The 14,486-nt window shown below is 36.0% G+C and overlaps 1 protein-coding gene across 5 annotated transcripts in view; it reads left to right on the top strand.

The window, feature by feature from the left end:
• Nucleotides 1–14,486, top strand: part of LOC120367205 (protein GVQW3-like) — a 693,292-nt gene that overhangs the window by 274,971 nt on the left and 403,835 nt on the right. For 3 of the 5 annotated variants that reach the window (XR_012518800.1, XR_012518797.1, XR_012518803.1), the window contains one exon: nucleotides 11,856–11,900. The exons of 1 other annotated variant lie outside the window; for it this stretch is intronic. The gene's annotated coding sequence lies outside the window, so the exon portion shown is untranslated. Of the gene's footprint in view, nucleotides 1–11,855; nucleotides 13,553–14,486 lie in introns of those variants that run through there. One more of the 5 variants, XM_074404472.1, reaches the window with a different exon arrangement.

Here is a 14,486-nt window from a genome sequence, read left to right on the forward strand (position 1 = left end):
GCACTGCCTATTCAAACTGCCTCTTATGTTTCTGTGGATTTATTGATACAGCTTATGCTAAATAATAATTAATAGATACATTTTATTGCCTACTTACTGATGAGGCATTTTCCTAAGCCATTTTTGTACAATTTCTCGTTCAAACTTCAAAGTAATCCAATGACAAGGTTGTTTGGAATAAAGGAGTTACTTATTAGAAATTATTAACATGCTTTATCTTCTGTGTTTCTGGGTGTGATCTTTGTTCTTGTTGGCCCAAGGTTTGCATCTGCCTGGAGAGAAGGGCAGGATGGGGGAGAAAGATTAGAATTTGTAAAGAAAGGAAGTCAGACAAAGAAGGGGGTACTCCTTACTTTCTGAGATGCGATGGCCAATTAGACATCAGGACAACTTGAAAATTGGAGAATGTTTTTGCCATAAGATTTAAAATTTGTATTGCCTCTTTCAGAGTATTAGCAATAGGGGCAAGTGTGTAGACCCCGTTTATAGTTGTCCCAAGTTGTGGAGCAGAACACTTCTCCTCACACAGCTAGTCTGGCTTTAAGGTATCAGGGTGTAGGGGAAATAAAAACCTAACAGCTCACCCTTTTTTAGCCTAGTAAATTGCAGTAAGAGAAATGAGTGGGCGAGGAGGGAGAACAGTAGGAAGAGATGCGGTCTGGCTTTCTCCAGTGCTTGGCTTTGGGGAGGGATAGAGGCATTTATACCACATACGTGAGGGTTTAATGGAGGGAGGGAGGCTTATTTCCTCATCTGTTTAAGAACTTGGACAAGCATCTCATCTTGGACTGCCTCAGCATTCACCTGGGGTACAGGTGGTTCAGAGAAGAACCTTGCAAGCTATAGCTTCCCCATCCCCAGTGGGGCTCTCTGTCACATGGTGTGGAAGGAAGACATTGCAAAGGTTTAGATCTGTAGCCAAAGCAGCGAGGATAGGTAGAGACAGCTGGGGAGCAGCCATGAGCTTGGTCCAAGTCCAGACAGAGTCAGGCTCCAGCTGTGAGTGCCAGTATGGCCACAGTGATCAGGGGACCAGGAGCTTGTCCCTGGATACCAGAGAACTCCCACACCCCAAACCCTGAGCTCTCCATCTGCCTGGAGTCACCCACTTTGTCACTAAGACACCTGGCATCCTGTTAGGGGATGAATACAGGGAGGGGAGCCTCTGATAGTCTATACATTTTTATGAAGAGAGACCAGACTAAAGAAGGTGTTTAATTTTTAGATTAGATTCAGTTTTAAGCAGGATTACATATTTAATTTTCTCTCCTCATTTCTCCTGCTTCTGCTTTATTTCTACTAATGGTGAATGGGAGTGAGGAAGTCAGATTAATTTTAGTCAAAACTGTGTACTAATACAGCCGACAGCTGACCTTTTGTATCTCTGAGTTCTGCATCTGTAGTTTCAGGCAATCACAGATTGACAATATTCAGGAAAAAAATGGAAGGTTGCATCTGTATTGAACAAGTGCAGACTTTTTATCCTTGTTGTTATTCCCTAAAAAATGCAGTATCACAACTATTTACGTAGCATTTACATTGTGTTTGGGATTATAAGCAATCTAGAGATGATTTTAAGTGTGCAGGAGGATGTGTGTAGGTTACATGCAAATACTATGCCATTTTATATCAAGAACTTGAGCATTCATGGATTTTGGTACCCATGATATCAGGGGCCTTGGAACCAATCCCCATGGATACTGAAGGACAAGTGTGTGTGTGTGTGTGTGTGTGTGTGTGTGTGTGTGCTGAAAATCAATTATTGAAAGCAGACTGGCTATTTCCTTACTTCCATATAGGTGATCTGAACCATTGCCCACCCAGGAGTCCCAGGGAAAGAAGGGAACTGTTTTTCAGAGATGTGCATTATTACCCTGTTTGTGTTTTGAGCATCACATTAAAGAAAATGTTGATAGCAGTGTTGGGACTGGAAGCGCCTTGGTCTGCAGGAGGGTTTGTAAGGAGGTTTCTCTCCGGGTCATCAATTGCTCAGAACTGGTACCGAGGGAAGAGCAGGAGGCAATTAGATAGCTGGGTGGGGAAAGCCAGGGTGAGAACTCGGAGTCACTTGGAGAGAAAGTGACTCCTTACCAAAAGATCAGAGCTACCCTTTGAAACCCTGACTGTGGTCTGGCTAGCTGGCAAATACTCCCTCCCGCATGCCAGAAAGAAAACAAATGTTGAGCCCTTGGAACACCATCTGCCGAGCATCTCTTGGTACATGCTGGCTGCCTGATTTTGAGGGATTCAGAAATTATTTATGTTTCAAGCTTGAACAACAATCTCTAAACACTGTCTTCCCTACTAGGAAACCACTTCCCCTCTTCCATGAGAGGTCTGTGAGCTCTCTGATCACTCCAGTGGGAAGAAGCTGTCAAGACAGTTTATCTGGAGCTTCTACTTTGGGGAGGAAAAAGCTATTTTTTTTTTTTTTTTACAAAAGTGAACAGAGTTGTGAAGTGTATCTAATAAGGCCGGCTTTGACACCTGTACACAGAGCATTCATCCCAAATATCTTCTAGCAGGTAGGCAGGTATCCAAGTTACAATGTATAGTGCTGGCTAAGTCTGGAGCGAAAGCCACTCACACCCAGTGTCTCCACCTGCCGGAGCAGTCAAGAAGGAGCAGCAAGCACCGTCGGGATTTCATCCCAGGGGAGCGTTTATTCTGCGCATGTTCGTTTGTTTGTATCAGTCTTATTGTGACTTTTTATTTAGTGTTTTCTTTTATTGAATAAACAATTTTTTAAAAAGAATGTATTTATTTTTAATTAACAAGTAAAAATTGCATATGTCACAGTGTTAAACACGATGATTTGAAATATGTGTGCATTGTGTAATGGCTAAATCAAGCTATTTAACATATACATTACCTTACATACTTATTTTTGTTGTTGTGGCATGGATGCTTAAAATCTACTTTCTTTCTTTTCTTTTTTTTTTTTTGAGACAGAGTTTTGCTCTTGTTACCCAGGCTGGAGTGCAATGGCACGATCTCGGCTCACCGCAACCTCCCTTTCCTGGGTTCAAGCCATTCTCCTGCCTCAGCCTCCCGAGTAGCTGGGATTACAGGCGTGCACCAACACGCCCAGCTAATTTTTGTATTTTTAGTAGAGACGGGGTTTCACCATGTTGACCAGGCTGGTCTCGATCTCTTCACCTCGTGATCCACCCATCTCGGCCTCCCAAAGTGCTGGTATTATAGGCGTGAGCTACCGTGCCCAGCCAAAATCTACTTTCTTAGCAATTTTCAAATATACAATTATATGGTTATTAATTCTAGTTACCATAATGCACACTAGATCTCTTGAATTTATTCTTTATAATTAAAATGTTGTGTCTTTTGACTGACATCTCCCTAATCCCCTCACCTCCTAGCCTGTTATGACCAGCATTTTGCTCTCTGTTTCAATGAGTTTGACTTATTTTACACTTCACATGTAAATGAGATCATGTGGTATTTGATTTTCTGTGCAAAGGAATAGGTTTGTGCATAACATTTCCCTCTGTTGTTTTTGTTTCCGTGTACTGTCCATTCTTTCATATTTTCTGTAATGAGTATGTATTTCTTTACATCTGAGAAAAAAAGTCTTTAAAAAATAGGAACTAAAACTTCACTCATATCAGGTACCGACCTCCCATGCCCTCAGATTATGACGAGGTTGGGGAGAGGTGAGAGAATGATGATGATAACGATGACCCAGGCCTTCTTTTAAGGCTTCCTCCCTGCCTCACTACCCCTCCACGCCCTACAACACCACCAATGAATGAAGAGATCTACAAATTGCTCTGCTTCAAAAACTATCGTGAGTTTAGATACTATTCGGGAATTATTGTTGAATTCTCCTGGGGGTAATAATATGTTGAGGATATACAGGAGAAACTCTGTATTTGTAGAAAATACAGGTGGCGATGTTGAAGGATGAAGTATCATAATGTCTGCTGCTTAATTTAAACTGGTCAGATAAAAAGACAAACATGAAGCTAATATGACAAAGTGTTAACAGTTGTTGAGTGATTGCTATACGTGTATTCCTGGCACTCTTCTTTTAACTTTTCGATTCATTTCAAAAATTACATGGTACAAAATTGGAAACCAAAGCAGTCGCTGCTGTCAGTCTCTCCTTTCTTTCAGCATTTCTTTTTTAAAAAATTTTGTCTTGCTTCTTTCTTACCTTGTTCTCACCTGCCTGAACCAGCGTTGAGGCATGGCTGGTGGGGAAGCATGGGGGACGAGGAAAGACATCATTCTGGAAACTCATCAATGCCATCCTTCCTGCCATTTGACACCCAGCACACCTCTCTTCTGACACCTGTGTATGTGTGCAAGACTATTTATTGCACTGTTGTTAATAATACATTTAAATTGGAAGTAGCCTTCATTTCCGTCATAAGGAGAGTGGTTAAATAGTTGAAAGCACATCTGTATATCGAAGTACCATGCAAGCTAAGGCAAGTTTGTATGTGTTTTTTGTTATTTTATTATTTAAGTAGTTCAGAAAACAGCAAAAGGGAAAGGAAAAACAAATCACTTAATTTCCCACCCTTAGAAACAACTGACCAGACACAGATAGGCATCCTAATACTAATGTGCATACTTTAAATGGATGTCCCAAAAGAGAATATCTACATGGCTACTGAACATATTGGTAATCCGGGAAATGAAAATGGAAGCTTAGTGAGGTACATCTATACACCAACCATACTGGCTGAAATAAGAGTCTCATGCTGTAAGGTGTGAGGGAGGATGTGGAACAACTGGAATGCATACACACTGCAATTGGAAGTGTAAATGAGTACAGCCACCTTGGAAAAGCAATTGGGCATTGTATAATAAAGTTAGAGATACGCATACTCTATGAATATATCCTGCAATTATTCCCAATTGAAATTCATGCATATATACAGCAGGGTACATATGAAAATATTTATAAGTGCATATTTGTAATAAAACTGGCAATAGTTCAAATACCCATCAACAATAGGATCTATAAATAAGTTTTTATGTAGTTTTACAGTAGAATATTATACTGAAAGAAAATGAACAAATTATAGCATAAGAAACAATCTGTATTATTCTTAACAAATGTAATGTTAAGCAAAATGAGCAAGAATTCATATAATCTGATTCAAATTATATAAGATCCAAAAAGCTGGTAAAATTAGATGATATTGTTTAGGTTTGCTTGCATAGAAGGTTAAATCATAAACAAAATCAAGGAAATAATAACCTTGAAAATCAGCATGGTAGTTAACTTGGTAGGGAGAGAGAAGATTGTATTTGCTGCAGCTACATGGGGCCTCTGGGATGCTGGCAATATGCTATGTCTTCCCCTGGGCAGTGGTAATATATGAGTTCATTTTGTTGCTAAATATATACATATTACATACATTCTTGCTTTCTCTCTCTCTCTGCCTCTTTATATGCACACAAACACGTATAACTTCTCTATACTCCTCTGAGATTATTACAATAAAAATGTTAGAATTGACACATAGAATGTAATTCTATTTTATCCTATCATTCCTAGGTCATTTTTTTTCCCTCTTTGTATAATTATAGAGATGTTAATATCTTTTCCTGTTCTTATTGGTCATCCATATACCTTCTTCTTGAGGTGTCTTCCTTAAAGTGTTAAAATATTTTATTCTTGTTTTTCAATTTTTTTCTTGCTATTAAGTTGTAAAGGTAGATATTTTATGTGTTCAGAATATCAGTTCCTTGTCAGATGTATATATATTGCAAGTATTTTCTCCCAGTCGGTGACTTGCTTTCTCAATTTTTAAACCTTGACTCTAAAAGAGCAGAAGTCTTTAATTTGTTAAAGTATAATTTACTATTTTTATTGTTTTATGCTCTTTTAGATCCTTAAGAAAATCTTTACATACTGCACATTTGTGAAGATTTCCTCCCATGCTTCCTCCTGGAAGTTGTATTGTTTTAGTCTTTAGGGTTAGGCCTATGATCCAATTTGGGTACTCTTTGCATATGGTACGAGTTACTGATGAAGTTCATTTTTCCCATACGAATATCCAGTTGCTCCAACACTATCTGTCGAAAAGTCTATCATTTTATCATTAAATTACTTCTGTACTTTTTTTGAAAATAAATTGACCAAATATGTATGGATCTATTTCTGGATTCTCTATTCTGTCTCATTTATTTAAAGGTCTATCCTTATACCAGTACTGAACTCCTTTTGTTACTGGCTTCATAATAAGACTCTAAATCAGATAGGACAATTCCTCCAATGTTGCTCCTTTTTATTAAAGTTTTTTATTAACCTAGATATTTTGTATTTTTATATAAATTTTGTATTGAGACTGTCAATCTCTACAAAATTACACTGTGATGTTGATTGTATCAATCTATAGCTCAATTTGGGGAGAACTGACATCTCAACACTAATAATTCTTCTAATCCACTTACATGGTGTATCCCTCCATTTAAGTCTATACTTTTTCTAAGCAATATTTTATAGTTTTCAGTTTACAAGTCTTGTGCATATTTTGTAAGATTTATTCCTGAGCCCTTTATGATTTTAACCTTTTATTACAAATGATACTGTTTTTAAATTTTAAACTTCCCATTGTTTATTGCTACTATGGCTTCATATAATGAATTAGGGAGGGTTCTCTCTTTCTCTATCTTGTGGAATAGTGTCAATAGAATTGGTACCAATTCTCTTTTAATGTCTGCTAGAATTCTGTCATGAATTCATCTGGCCTGGGACTTTTTTGGTTGGTAATTTTTAAATTACCATTTCAATCTCATTGCTTATTATTGGTCTGTTCTGGGTATCAAATTCTTCCTGATTTAAGCTAGGGGGATTGTATCTTTACAGGAATTTATTCAACTCTTCTAGATTTTCTAGTTTATGTTGCTTAAAGGTGTTCATAGAAGCCTCGAATGATCTTTTGTATTTCCGCGGTGTTGGTTATAATATTTCCTGTTTTATCTCTTATTGAGGTTATTTGGATGTTCTCTCTTCTTTTCTTGGTTAGTCTTGCTACTGGTCTATCAATTTTATTTATCTTTTCAAAGAATCAGCTTTTTATTTCATTTATCTTTTTTGTTGCTGTTGTTTTGTCTCAATATCATTTAGTTCTGCTCTGATCTTGGTTATTTCCTTTCTTCTTCTGGGTTTGGATTTGGTTTATTCTTATTTCTCTAGTTCCTTGAGGTATGACCTTAGATCGTCAGTTTGTGTTCTTTCAGTCTTTTTGATATACGTGTTTAGGGCTATGAACTTTCCTCTTTGCCTTGCCTTTGCTGTATCCCAGAGGTTTTGACAGGTTGTGTCACTATTGTCGTTCAGTTCAAAGAATTTTTAATTTTCATCTGGTTTTTGTTTTTGACCCAATGATCATTCAAGAGCAGGTTATTTAATTTCCATGGATTTGCATGGTTTTGAAGGTTTCTTTTGAAGTTGATTCCCAGTTCTATTCCACTGTGGTCTGAGAGAGTGCTTGATATAATTTCAATTTTCTTTAATGTATTGAGGCTCGTTTTGTGGCCTATCATATGGTCTATCTTGGAGAAAGTTCCATGTGCTATTCAATAGAATGTGTATTCTGAAGTTATTGGATGAAATGTTCTGTATATGTCTGTTAAGTCCCTTTGTTCCAAGTTGACTTTCTGTCTTGATGACCTGTCTAGTGCTGTCAGTGGAGTACTGAAATCTTCCACTATTATCGTGTTGCTGTCATTCACTTCTTAGGTCTATATTAGTAATTGTTTTATAAATTTGGGAGCTCCAGCATTAGGTGCATATATGTTTAGGATTGTGATATTTTCCTGTTGGACAAAGCCATTTACCATTTTATAATGTCTCTTTTTGTCTTTTTTCACTGCTGTTGCTTTACAGTTTGTTTTGTCTGATATAAAAATTGCTACTCCAGCAGACAGTTTAGTATCCATTTGCATGAAATGCCTTTTCCCACCTCTTTACTTTTAAGTTTATGTGAGTCCTTGTGTGTTAGGTGAGCCTTGAAGGTAGCAGGTAGTTGGTTGACTAATTCTTACCCATCCTGCAGTTCTGTATCTTTTAAGTGGAGCCTTTAGGTTATTTACATTCAATGTTAGTATTGAGATGTGAGGTGCCATTCCATTCGTCAGGCTATTTGTTGCCTGTGTACTTTGTTCTTTGTCTTTGTTTTTTAAATTGTATTTTTGTTTTATAGATCCTGTAAGATTTATGCTTTAAAGAGGTTCTGTTTTTGATATGTTTCCAGGATTTGTTTCAAGATTTAGAGCTCCGGTTAGCAGTTCTTGTAGTGGTGGCTTGGTAGTAGCGTTTATTTGTCTGAAAAAGACTATCTTTTCTTTATGTATGATGCTTAGTTTCACTGGATACAAAATTCTTGGCTGATAATCATTTTGTTTAAAGAGGCTGAAGATTGGATTCCCAAACCCTTTTAGCTTGTAGGATTCCTGCTGAGAAATCTGCTGTTAATCTGATAGGTTTTCTTTTATGTTACTTGGTGCTTTTAAGATTCTTTCCTTCATCTTAACTTTAGATAATCTGATTACAGTGTGCCTAGGTGATGATCATTTTGTGATGAATTTCTCAAGTGTTCTTTGTGCTTCTTGTATTTGGATGTATAAGTTTCTTGCAAGGCTGGGGAAGTTTTCCCCAATTAGTCCCCCAAATATGTTTTCCAAACTTTTAGGTTTCTCTTCTTCCTCAGGAACACTGATTATTCTTAGGTTTGATCATTTAACATAATCCAAGACTTCTTGGAGGCTTTGTTCATGTTTTCTTATTTGTCTTTGGTAGGTTGGGTTAATTCAAAGACCTTGTCTTTGAGCTCTGAATTTCTTTCTTCTACTTGTCAATTCTACTGCTGAGACTTTCCAGAGCATTTTGCATTTCTATAAGTGTGTTCATTATTTTCTGAAATTTTGATTGTTGTTAATTTATGCTACCTATTTCATTGACTATTTCAACCTTCACTTGTTGTATCATTTTTGGATTTCCTTGCATTGGGCATCACCTTTCTCTAGTGCCTCCCTGAGTAGCTTAATAACTAACCTCCTGAATTCTTTTTCAGGGATTTCTTCTTGGTTTGGATCCATTGCTGATAAACCAGTGTGATTTTGGGGGGTGCTAAAGAGCCTTGTTTTGTCATATTACCAGAGTTCGTTTTCTGGTTCCTTCTTATTTGGGTAGGCTCTGTTAGAGGGAAGGTCTAGGGCTGAAGGATGTTGTTCATATTCTTTTGTCCCATGGAGTATTCCCTTGTGGTAGTACTTTTCTCCATTTTCCTATGGATGTGGCTTCCTGAGAGTTATCTCTCTTCTGGGTCTAGCCATTCAGCAAGTCTACCAGGTTCTGGACTGGTACTGGGGGTTATCTGCACAGAGTCCTGTGATGAAAACCATCCATGGGTCTCTCGGCTGTGGATACCAGCACAGTATTTGGGGTGTCTCCCGGGTCCTGCAGGAGCAATCTGTTTCCTTCAGAGGGTCTGTGGGTCCTCTTGAGTTTCCTCATTTATTCCTCCAGTTTTTCTGGAGCTAAAATTCATGATGCAGGCCTCCACATGCTGCTCTGTCCATCCAAGTCACAGCTGCAGTCTAGTTCTGCCTCCTGTCTGCCATGATGGGAGACCTTGCACCATTTTGTATGTAGTTTTCTTATAATGTCCTTGTCTATTTTTGGTATTAGACTAATGCTGGCCTCAGAAAATGAATTGGGAATTATGCTTCTGGAAATGATTGTATAAGACTGAGTATCTCTTAAATGTGTAATAGACTTTATCACTGAAGCCATCAGAGCCTGAACTTTCCACTGTGTGATGATTTTAAATTATGAATTCAATTTCCTTTATAAATATCAGTTTATTCAGATTTTTATTTTTTCCTGTTTTAATGTTAGTAATTTGGGTATTTTGAAGATTTTGTCCATTTCACCTAAATTGTTGAATTGATTCACATACAATTGTTTGTAATACTCTTTTATTGTCCTTTTAATGTTTCTATAATCTGTAGTGGCATCCCTACTTTTGTTTTGGCATTGGTAATTCATTTCTTTTCAATGTTTTTTCTTCCTATTATTATATTTTTCCTCTTTTATTATTTTCTTCCCTTTACTTATTTTGAGTTGACTTTTTTCATTTTTTCTTCTAATGTATTTATATAGACACTTAGATCACTGACATTATCTGATGCTTTTTCTAATGTGACCATTTAAAACAATAAGTTTCTGTCTAAGCACTTGTTTAGTTGCATTGGCACATTTCAATATGTTGCTTCCATTTAATTTATTTCAAAAGATTTTAAAATTTCCCCTGAGATTTCTTTTTAACCCGTGGGTTACTAGTTAAAGTAGAAAGATGTATTTGTTGTGAAGAGAAACCAGAGAGTGTTTGACCCTTGGGCTATTAGAAGTATATTGTTTACTTTACAAATGTTTTGGAACTTTTAGATATCTTTCTGCTATTATTTATAGTTTAATTCTGTTGTTGTCAGAGAACGTAGATTTGCATTACTTGAGTTATGTTAAGTTTAAGGTTTGTTTTATGTCCCAGAATCTGGTTTTTCTTAGCCAACTGTCTAGCTGGATTTGAAAAAAATGCTGTAATCAGATGGAGTGTCTTATAAATGTCAATTAAATCAACTTGGTGGATAGAGTTGTTCCAATTTTGTGTATCTTTATTATTTTCTATTACTGGTTCTACTAATTACTGAGAGGATGGTTGAAATCTCCAACTATAATTGTGAATTGTCTATTTCTACTTGCAGTTGTATCTGTTTTTGCTTCCTGTACTTTGAAGCATTGTTAGTATATGTATACATATAGGTTGTTATGTCTCCTCAATAAATTGACCTTTTTATTATTATGAAATATTCTTTTTTCCAGGTACAAAAGTCTACTTTGTCTGTTACTAATTCAGATCCTTCTTTTTTTATACTTAATACTTCAATTATATGTCTTTTCCATCCTTTTAATTTTAATCTATCTTAGAATCTACATTTAAAGTGGTTTTCTTGCAGACAGCATAATGTAGTGTCTTGCTTTTTTTTTTTTTTTTTTTTTTTTTTGAGACGGAGTTTTGCTCTTGTTACCCAGGCTGGAGTGCAATGGTGCGATCTCAGCTCACCACAACCTCCGCCTCCTGGGTTGAGGCAATTCTCCTGCCTCAGCCTCCTGAGTAGCTGGGATTACAGGCACGCACCACCATGCCCAGTAATTTTTTGTATTTTTAGTAGAGACGGGGTTTCACCATGTTGACCAGGATGGTTTCGATCTCTGGACCTCGTGATCCACCTGGCTCGGCCTCCCAAAGTGCTGGGATTACAGGCTTGAGCCACCGCGCCCGGCCTGCTTTTTTATTCAATCAAAAATATCTGTCTTTCAGTTGGAGAGTTTAGGTCACCTACATTTCATGTAAACATCATGTTTGGGTTTAAATCTACTGCTATCTTGATATTTGCTTATCTGTTCTATTTTCTATCTTTAAAAATTTGTATTCTTTAAGCTTGAGTATTTATATTTAATTTTAAATAAAATTTAATACTCTATTTTATCTCCCTATGAGCTTATTAGTTATACTTATTTTTTGATTGGTTCTTTAAGAGTTTACTGTATACATTTTAACTTACCATGGTTTTAAAATAACATTGTATTTATGTTATACACAATGTAATACCATTTTAACAATATTATTCTCTGTCCCCCATTTTTCTGCTAATCTTATTACAGATTTTAATCTCATGTTTTAAATTCTACAATATGCTGTTATTAGTGTGCTTTAAATAGTTGATATCTTTCAAAGAATTTTAAAACTGTGGGAAAAATCTCCTAAATTTATTCATATGTTGAATATTTCTGATGCCATTTTCTTTTGCAGATTCATGTTTTTGTATGACGTTTTTCTTCCATCTGAAAAACTACCGTAAGTCTACTGACGATGAATTTTTCTTGGATTTTGTTTGAAAAAGTTTTTATTTTGCTTTCCCCTCTAAAGAATATAATCACTGGATAGAAAATTCTAGGCTGGTAGATTTTTCCCTCGACATTTTCAACTTGTCTTTTCATTATTTTCTGGATCTATAAGTTTATACTTTTCATTAAATTTGGGAAATATTTGGCCGTTAATATTTAAAATATTTTCGTAGCTCTTCCTTCTAGGATCCCTACATGTGTATTTAAGATCATTTTTGTTATTCCACAAATTAGGAAGGATATTTTTACTCTTTTTACTTGCTGTGCTTCATTTACTTTAAGTTCTATTGTTGTCATCAAGGTTACCTATGTTTTCTTCTGCAGAATCTGTCTAATGTTGCAAAATCTGTCTAATGGAATTTTTACTTCAGATACTCTATGTTTTTTATCTCCAAAAGTTCCTTTGGACTCTCTTTATATGTTCCATTTCTCTTCTCACTGTGGCCATGCTTTTTATAAAATATGACTATATTGTTATAATAGTTGTTCTAATATTTAACTGTGAGGTCCATCATCTCTATGATTTTTAAGTCTGTTTTTATTGACTGAGTTTCCTCCTGGTTATGAATCACAGCATCCTTATTCTTATTCTGACAAGTATTTTTTTAATTGGATGCTGCACATTGTGAATATTACATAGTTGAGTGTCTGAGTTTTGTTATCTCTCTTTAAGGAGTTTTGAACTTCATATTGGGAGACATGCATTTTTCTATCAGTTTGAGCTTATTTAATTTTTTAATCTTTGTGTAGGCTGGGCACAGTGACTCATGCCTGTAATCTTAGCAATTTGGGAGACCAAGGTGGGCAGATCACTTGAAGTCAGAAGTGGCCAACATGGTGAAACCACATATCACTACTAAAAATACAAAAATTAGCCATGCATGGGGGCACACACCTGTAATTCCAGCTACTTGGGAGGCTGAGGCAGGAGAATCGCTTGAACCTGGGAGATGGAGGATGCAGTGAGCCAAGATCACACCACTGCACTCTAGCCTGGGCAACAGAGTGAGACTCTGTCTCAAAACAACAAAAACAGAAACAAAAAACAACAACAACAAAAATCTTTGTGAGTAGTAGTCTAGAGCAGGCTTTACTCTAGGCATGAACAAATCATGCCTGGAATAAATCACAACCCCTCTGGGGTGTCCACAGAATATCCATGTGGTCTCTATGGACATTCTACTGTGACTCATCAAAGTCTGAACACCTCTCAATCCGACTGAGCTCTGGAAATTGTTTCGCTTTTGCACTTCAGTCACTCCTTGCCCTGGATTGTGGAGTTTTACTCTATGCTTGCACAATCTTGTACTTAAGGTAATCCTCATGCAGATTTCCAGAGCTCTTTTACTGGGTAGCTTCATCCTTTCTGGAACTTTGCCCTACAAGTCCCAGCCATTTCATCCTTCTTAATCTCTGATTTTTGTTTTATCAATTCAGGTAGAAAATCAGAACAATTGTACAGATCACCTCACTTGTTTTCCTTCCCTCAGGAGTCACAATCTGTGTTACCTATTTTTAACTGTTTAAAAATAGTTATTATACATACTTTGCTCAGTTTTCTAGGTTATTATTTTAGGAAGTATGTTCCTTTAACTCCATAATGGCCAAGCACCTATGTAATATATATATGATTTAAAAATCTATATATATGTTAATTAAAATCACATACATATATATTATTTTAAATGAAATGTGTTAAATGTAAGTCATTTGAATTTTATAGCCAAAAATAGCCAAAATAAATCTTAAAATGTTATATTACTTCAGGTAAGAAAAGCTACAGTTTTTAAGTGATACTTTACTTTTAAAAACATGTGAAAAGCCTCAAGAGTTTGAAGAAATTCTTTTTTAACTACATATATTAAACAGCATGACTCTCTAGTCTGAAAGATAAGAAAGTTGATCATACTCTTATCTCCTGACAACTTATTCCCCCACCTGACTGTCTTATATTTTTATTTCAATTGTTAAGATGTATGACATTGATTTTTGCTCTGTAGCCACAGTTCATGATATTGTTCTGTCTTAATTCTATGTTGAACTGAATTTAGTTCTCACTGGTATTTTAACACAATGTATCCATTTTTTAATTTTTCATTTTAAATTCCATTTTGTTTGGTTGAATTTATCATCAATTACCCCCTCCCTATTAAGACTCATAGGGGGAATGCTCTCTGGTCTTTAAGGCTATGAGTTCTGTCTTTAGCCTTGTACTTGTAATAAACTTGGCTAGATATAAAATTTCCTCACAATTTTTCACATATTGCTCTACTGCCTTTTATCATGTAATGTTACTATGGAGGAATCCGAAGACATTCTAATATTTCCCCTTTGTATATGAACTACTTTTTGGCCTATTTGCCCATATAATTCTTTGGGTATATCTTTGAAGTTTAGTAGCTTTTCAGGATATTTCTTACTATATTTCTTTTTGTATTACTTTTTCCTGAGTTATGGTATGTACTTTTGGCTATAGATTTAGATCTTTATTTCAAAAAAATATTCTTGGGGCTTGACCTCTTGGAACTTTTTCTAA

This window comes from Saimiri boliviensis, chromosome 8 (assembly GCF_048565385.1).
Source record: "Saimiri boliviensis isolate mSaiBol1 chromosome 8, mSaiBol1.pri, whole genome shotgun sequence".
In the NCBI taxonomy this organism is placed as follows: Eukaryota; Metazoa; Chordata; class Mammalia; order Primates; family Cebidae; genus Saimiri; species Saimiri boliviensis.